Consider the following 6,768-nt stretch of genomic DNA (forward strand, 5'->3'; position numbering starts at 1 on the left):
GAGTAACCCTGCTAGCTGCTCAGCATCCCAAGGCTCTGAGGCCGAGGGAGTCATGTGCGAGGTGTTAGGTCCAAACCAGCCCACCCTAAGTAGCAGGAATCTGGAACCTGAACTGTGCGCAGTTCAGTTTTCATGAGGTCTTGCCCAAGGTCTTTTAGAGGCTTATAACGATTGGCTGGCATCAGATTCCCTGAGAAACAGCAGTTAGGAGGCATGGTTCCTCCAGAACTTAGATGGTTTTCTGAAAGTGTTCAAGTTTTCCTTCATAATCATGCTCATTATCACCTAGATCCTGTGTTTGGGGCCTAGTGGTCCTGTGGCCCTTCTTGTGGCCAGGACATACTGGAGCTATCCTTGCTGTACATACTGGAGCTATCCTTGGTGAACTCTGGCAAGGTCTTCGCCTTGGGTTTGTGCAGGGGGTTGCTGCAGTCCTAAGACTTGAGAGGACTTGATGCCTCCTTTCTTGCTCCTCTTATGTCTCCTCTGCCCGCTGAGGCCCTGACTTTTAGGGGGCCTTGTGGAAGAGCTTGGATCTCACAGGCTGCTAACTTCTGAAGAGTGTAATAGAAGGTGTCTGGCAGCTCCTCCACTGTGGCTATGGGCACAGGCCCTCTGGCCTGTCTGGCTGCACCTCAGCCTCCACGACAATCAGGTCCAGCCACCAGGGAGGGATCTCAAAGCACATCCCAGGCTAGGAGTCCAGGCTGACCACCAAGAAGGGCTCTGTGATCTTCTCCTCCAGCTACAGACCCAGTACAGCAGTCAGAAGTTTACTGGGGTAACTGGGATCCTTGACTATCACCCTGACCTCAAAAGGCAGTGAGAACTGGGCAATCAGATTTGCCAGGCTGTACCATCAGCTGTAACTCAACTCCTCCACGAAGCTGTCAGGGAAGTGGAGGGGCAGCAGGACCCGCTTTGGGCTCTCTGCCTCCTCATATTCATCACTCAGTGGCTGACAAACCAAGACGTCAATGACACTGCCCTGGGCCCCATGGGCCAGGCCAGGCTGCAGTACCTCTAGCCTGTCACCCACAGCCAGGGATGTGAACTTAGGATTCTTTTCTTTCTTGCCCTCAGAATCCTTTGTGGCCACACCTGGAGCGGCCGGCCTGGCTGGATGCACCCGGGAGGTCATAGGCTGTGGGGAACTCCCTTGGCCGCTGCCGTATCTTGCCCTGGTAGGCCCCTGACACCAGGAGGACCCTGGGCTCCCTGAGGCCCTTGTTTGAGGCCAGGACCCACCAGGGTGGTGAGGCTAGGCCATAGATGCAAAGCCTCTGGCCTCTCTTCAAGGAGCGCACCATGGGCTAAAGAAGATGTGGCACCATTCAGGAACTTTCAGGATCTCCATGGACAGGAGGAAGGGGCCTTCCAGGGCCAGGACCTCACTCAGCAGCAGAGAGCCACGGGTACCATGGAACCCATGCCTCTGGAGGATTTTGTGTGCACCCTGGAACTCGCCTCCCTTCCGCACATGCTGCGATCTCCTCACAGTCCTACTATTCGAACTCCATCTATGACATCAGGGGGAAAGAGTGCTGGCTCTGCAAGGGGGACCTGATCAAGATCACCCAGGTTTGCCTCCAGTATGTGATCTATGAGAACCTGAGGATAACAATAGTGGTCAGGACAATCGAGCCCAACTTCCAGGGCCACTTCATCTCCCTCAAGATCTCTCAGAGCTATGAAATCCTGGAGGAGCTGGTCTTTGACACAGATCGGAGCTCCAAGCAGCAGCTGCCCATTAACATCATGTTGACCTGCAGGATTGTCACAGAGGGCAGGGTGGTGACTGACGACCAGGTCCTCATTTTTGAGGCTGCGGTGTAGCACCACCATACCTCCTGTGCCTGCTGTGTCCTGGTCATGGAGGGTGAGCGGGTCATCCTGCACCTGCCCCTAGACCAGAGGGGGCCCTTAGGATATTGGAACCCAGTGCTCCTCAAACTCTGCTCAAGGCCCTTCAGGAACAGAAGGACCAGCTCTTCACTTGCCCCATCCTGTCCTGGGACCATGTGACCCTGAGGCCCAAGTACGAGATTGTAGCCATCATGCACAAGCACAAGACCATCATCAAGATCCCCTCCAACCTGAAGGTCGACGTGGAGGACGTCACCACCTCCTCCCAGCACATCCACTGTGTCCAACTACTACTACTGTATGCCTCTTTTCTTATGCCACTCTTCTGTAATTTGTTCTTTTCCTCAGTAGTTATGTTAATCAGTCCAGAAAACACCAATCTAAATTATCTGATACATGATGTAAGAGTAATTCTGAATAACTTGAGGAGAAACTTTATGATAGAGAAGAGATTTCCGAACTTGTACAGAAATATAAATGGGACAAGAGAATATAAAGAAAATAATCCACAGGCTTAAAGTTGCCAAAGATGAAATTATTATAAATCAGATAGTAAAAGTTATCATCACATTAAAAGTCATGAGATCATGAAGACAGTATTTTCAAAGAGGAATTAAGCAACACCATTAGAAATATGTAGTAAAATGGAATCTTTTCAACACAAGGTGCTTGTATATTAAGGCATAGCAATGAAATAATTCAATTAATTTGAATATATACATAGTGAGTATCTATCATGTAAATCAATCTCCAGTAATGAAGATGTATAAAACACATTATTCTCCAAGTGCTTATAGTTGAAAAGGAAAAAAAATACATGCATATATGTGCAAGAGTAGAAATGAGTAAACTAAACAATACATAGATAAGGAATATAGAGTTAAAAGAGCAGTTAACTAATATTACACAAAAGAGACGAAGAATTCATTATACTTTGCTAGTGGGAGATTGCTAGAGAAAAAGAAAAAGATAATGAGCTCAAGGTATGGATGAGAAAAAAAAAGGTGACATTCAGAAAGCTGGGTTGACTGCAAGCAGGATTTACATTAGGAAGTATGAGAAGATAATGTTTCAATGATTAAAGCCTGGGTTACATTACAGGATCCTCGAAAACAAGTGAGACCCAAGATGAACACATCCAACTAGGTGAGATGTGAGGCACACACGTATTTTACCTATTTTAATTCTTCCATTCTATGAGATACTGTGAGTTACTTGCCAGGCATAAATGATAATGTTTGTAATCTATGAAATTCTTTGTCTAATTTTAACCAAGGAATTTTTCATTTTTGCAGTTATATTTTCACAGTATCCCAAACAATTCTTGTGCACATAGAATGTGGGTGTAACTGATAAAACTTTGTGTGCAGATAAGGCTAAATTGCTGTGTAATCAGGGTCTGATTGGGTCTGATTATGAAAGCTCTCCTTAATGAATACAAATGTTTGCTAGACTGTTAAAATTTCTTCTTATATTATTATGTGTTCACTATATAATAATTGTGAAGCACTGAAGAACAACTGGTCTCTTTTTTATAATTTCTGGTTAATTTTTGATTGACACACAGTAAGTGAAAATATTTATGGGATACAATGTGCTGTTTCAAAACATATATTGTGTAATTATTAAATCAGGGTGACCAGTATATTCATCACCTTAAATATTTCTTATTTCTTTATAATGTACACATTCAAACTCTTCTGTTTTAGCTATTTTTAAATATACATTTTTATTAACTCTAGTTTCCCAAATATGAAATAAAACACTAGAACTTACTCCTTTTATATAACTGTAACAGCATATCATTAAGTAATCTCTCCCCTATCTCCTCTCCTCTACACTTCATTGCCTCTGGTAACTATGATTCTACTCTCAACATCTATCAAATCAACTTTTTAAGATTCTACATATAAATGTGATATTTAGTATTTTTCTTTCTGTGCTTGGCTTAAAAATAAAAAGAAAAGCTGAAGGTATCACAATACCTGACTTTCAACTATACTACAAAAATATATTAACCAAAAAAGCATGGTATTGGCATTAAAAAAAAGATACATTTACTGATGTATTAGAATAGAAAGCCCCTAAATATATCCATATACTTACAGCCTACAGGTTGTTGACAAGGGAGCCAGGAACACACATTGAGAAAAGGACAGTCTCTTTAATAAATGGTGTTGGGAAAGCATGTATAAAATAAAATTAGGTCATTATCTCTCACCATATAAAAAAATCAACTCAAGATGGATTGAAGACTTAAATATAAGACCTGAAACTATGAAACTACTAGAAGAAAATATAAGAAAAAAGCTTCATGACAGTGGTCTGGGCAAGGATGTTTTGGGTAAGACCACAAAACCAGAAATAAGAGAAAGAAGCTAGATAAATGAGATTACAGTAAACTAAAAATCTTCTGCCCAGCAAAGAAAACAATTAATAGAATAAGGAGACAGCCTAAAAGAGGGAGAAAATATTTGCGTATTTGTGAACTATATGTCTGTTAAGGGTTTAACATCCAAAATATATAAAAAACTCAACTCAATAGAGGGGAAAAAAACCTCTTTAAAAAGGGGGGCAAAAATACCTAAATAGATATTTCTCAAAAGAAGACATACAAAATGCTTAGCAGGTATATGAAAAAAGTTCAGCATCACTAGTCATTAGGGAAATGCAAATTGACAGCTTCTCACTCTTATTAGAATGACTATTATTTTTAAAAAATATAATTTAAGCAAGAATGTGGAGAAGTGGGAGCCCTTACAATGATTGCTTGGAATGTAAATTAGCACAACCATAATGGAAAATATTATAGAGGTATGCAAAACATTAAATTTAGATCTACCAAATGATTCAGCAATCTTACTATTGGGTATATATTCAAAGGATATGAAATCAGTGTTGAAGAGATACTGATTTTACATCTTTTGAATATATATGCAATAGTAGGCAGGTATAACTGATAAAACTGCTTATGCAGATACTGCTAAATTGCTGTGTAACTGAAGAGTACGTTGAAGAGATATCTGTACTCCCATATGTATTGTATGATTATTCACAATAGCCTTATCAGTGGATGACTGTTTAAAGAAAATGTGGTATAAAAAATGGAATACTAAACAGCCATAAAAAATCAAAATTTCCATCATTTACAACACCATGGATGAACCGGGAGGATATATATTCTGAGTCTCACATGCTTAAAGTTTTATTTTTATATAACATTTAAAACAATATTAATTGACTTTTGATATTATTTTTAAAAATGCTAGCATGCTAGTGAACTAGTAAGCCAGGTCATTCTTATGCAAACAATTGGTCATAATCATGTAGTATCAAGTATCCTCTTAGAAAATGACATTTTTAACTTCTTTGCACATATGTAGGTCAAATAATGTCCAACAAACAATAAGTGGGAGTATTAAGCTATTTTTAATTAAAAAAGAAATATGCTTCTTAGCTAGAGTCATATTTGTAGTTCATAAACTATAGGTTTGTAACACAACATATAAGGTAAATCATATGAAGATACATATATCTCTATGGTCATTAGAGTGGTAATCTGGGGATTTAAATTGGTATTGCTCAGCAAAAGAGGCAGCTAAGAAAGGTAGGCTCTTTTTAAGAAGTACAGAGAAAGGCAATTCATATAAACCTTTACTATCTCTTACTTCAAATTTGTCAGGTTAATACACTGTCTTTTCTGTAAAGCTTATCCATTCTGTTACTCTACTACCAGAAAGATTACATCTCTTCTGGATTTTTGAAACATTTTCTTTCAAATGTTTTACCCATCCTTGCTAGTAAATCTCTTTCTAGGGTGCATTCATCTTTCCCTTCAAGCTTACATATATTCTGTGTCTTGATTTTATCGCTTAGGTTATGTTTGATTTGTAAATTATATTCTAATACTCACCCTTGAAACAACTGCTTTAAACTTCAACTTTTTTCTTTTTTTTTTTTTTTTTTTTTTTTTTTTTTTTTTTTTTTTTTTGAGATGGAGTTTCGCTCTTGTTACCCAGGCTGGAGTGTAATGGCGCAATCTCGGCTCACCGCAACCTCCGCCTCCTGGGTTCAGGCAATTCTCCTGCCTCAGCCTCCCGAGTAGCTGGGATTACAGGCACGCGCCACCATGCCCAGCTAATTTTTTTTGTATTTTTAGTAGAGACGGGGTTTCACCATGTTGACCTGGATGGTCTCAATCTCTTGACCTTGTGATCCACCCGTCTCGGCCTCCCAAAGTGCTGGGATTACAGGCGTGAGCCACCGCGCCCGGCCCTCAACTTTTTTCTATAATAAAATAATATGTAGGATATAAATTGTTCACATAATAAATAGGCTAGTGTACATTTACAGCCCTTAGCCTCGTCACTGAAAAGTAGAAAGAGCTCATGGCACTTTATTTTCTCCTTTCTCCTACCTTTTTTTCTCATGTCCATACTTCACAAATAAATGTCTGGAGCTATTCCATTTATTCATCATCAGATTTAAATCTGCTTCACCATTGCATGCTCTACAAAATTGTCTTCATCAAAAATCACCCCTGACCTTCAATTAGTCTCAATCCATCTGCTACAATTCTTCCCTCTCTGAGCTTTCAAGTGCATTTCACACTTTTAATTATTGCCTTTTTCCTGAAACCCTCTTTTCCTTTGGTTTCCATGACCCTTATTTTCCTTTGCTTACTCCACTTTTTCTCTTCTTATCTCTAGAGAATTTAGTGGCTGGTTAAGCGTATTTTTGCAGTTGTATGAGGACTCTAAAGCGCTGACAGTTAACTAGCAGTTTCGTTGGACTACTTCACTTCTGTAACTTACCTTTATGGTTCTATAAAATGGGATGGTTTAATATGATTCATATCTAATATTCTATCAAAAGTAGAGATTATGGAATACATTATTATTA

At 39.7% G+C, this 6,768-nt stretch overlaps 1 pseudogene; it reads right to left on the reverse strand.

Moving 5' to 3' along the window:
• Positions 1-229: 229 nt before the first annotated feature.
• Positions 230-1,845, reverse strand: LOC100388616 (protein THEMIS2 pseudogene; annotated as a pseudogene).
• Positions 1,846-6,768: the final 4,923 nt, after the last annotated feature.

This window comes from Callithrix jacchus, chromosome 1, assembly GCF_049354715.1.
Source record: "Callithrix jacchus isolate 240 chromosome 1, calJac240_pri, whole genome shotgun sequence".
In the NCBI taxonomy this organism is placed as follows: Eukaryota; Metazoa; Chordata; class Mammalia; order Primates; family Cebidae; genus Callithrix; species Callithrix jacchus.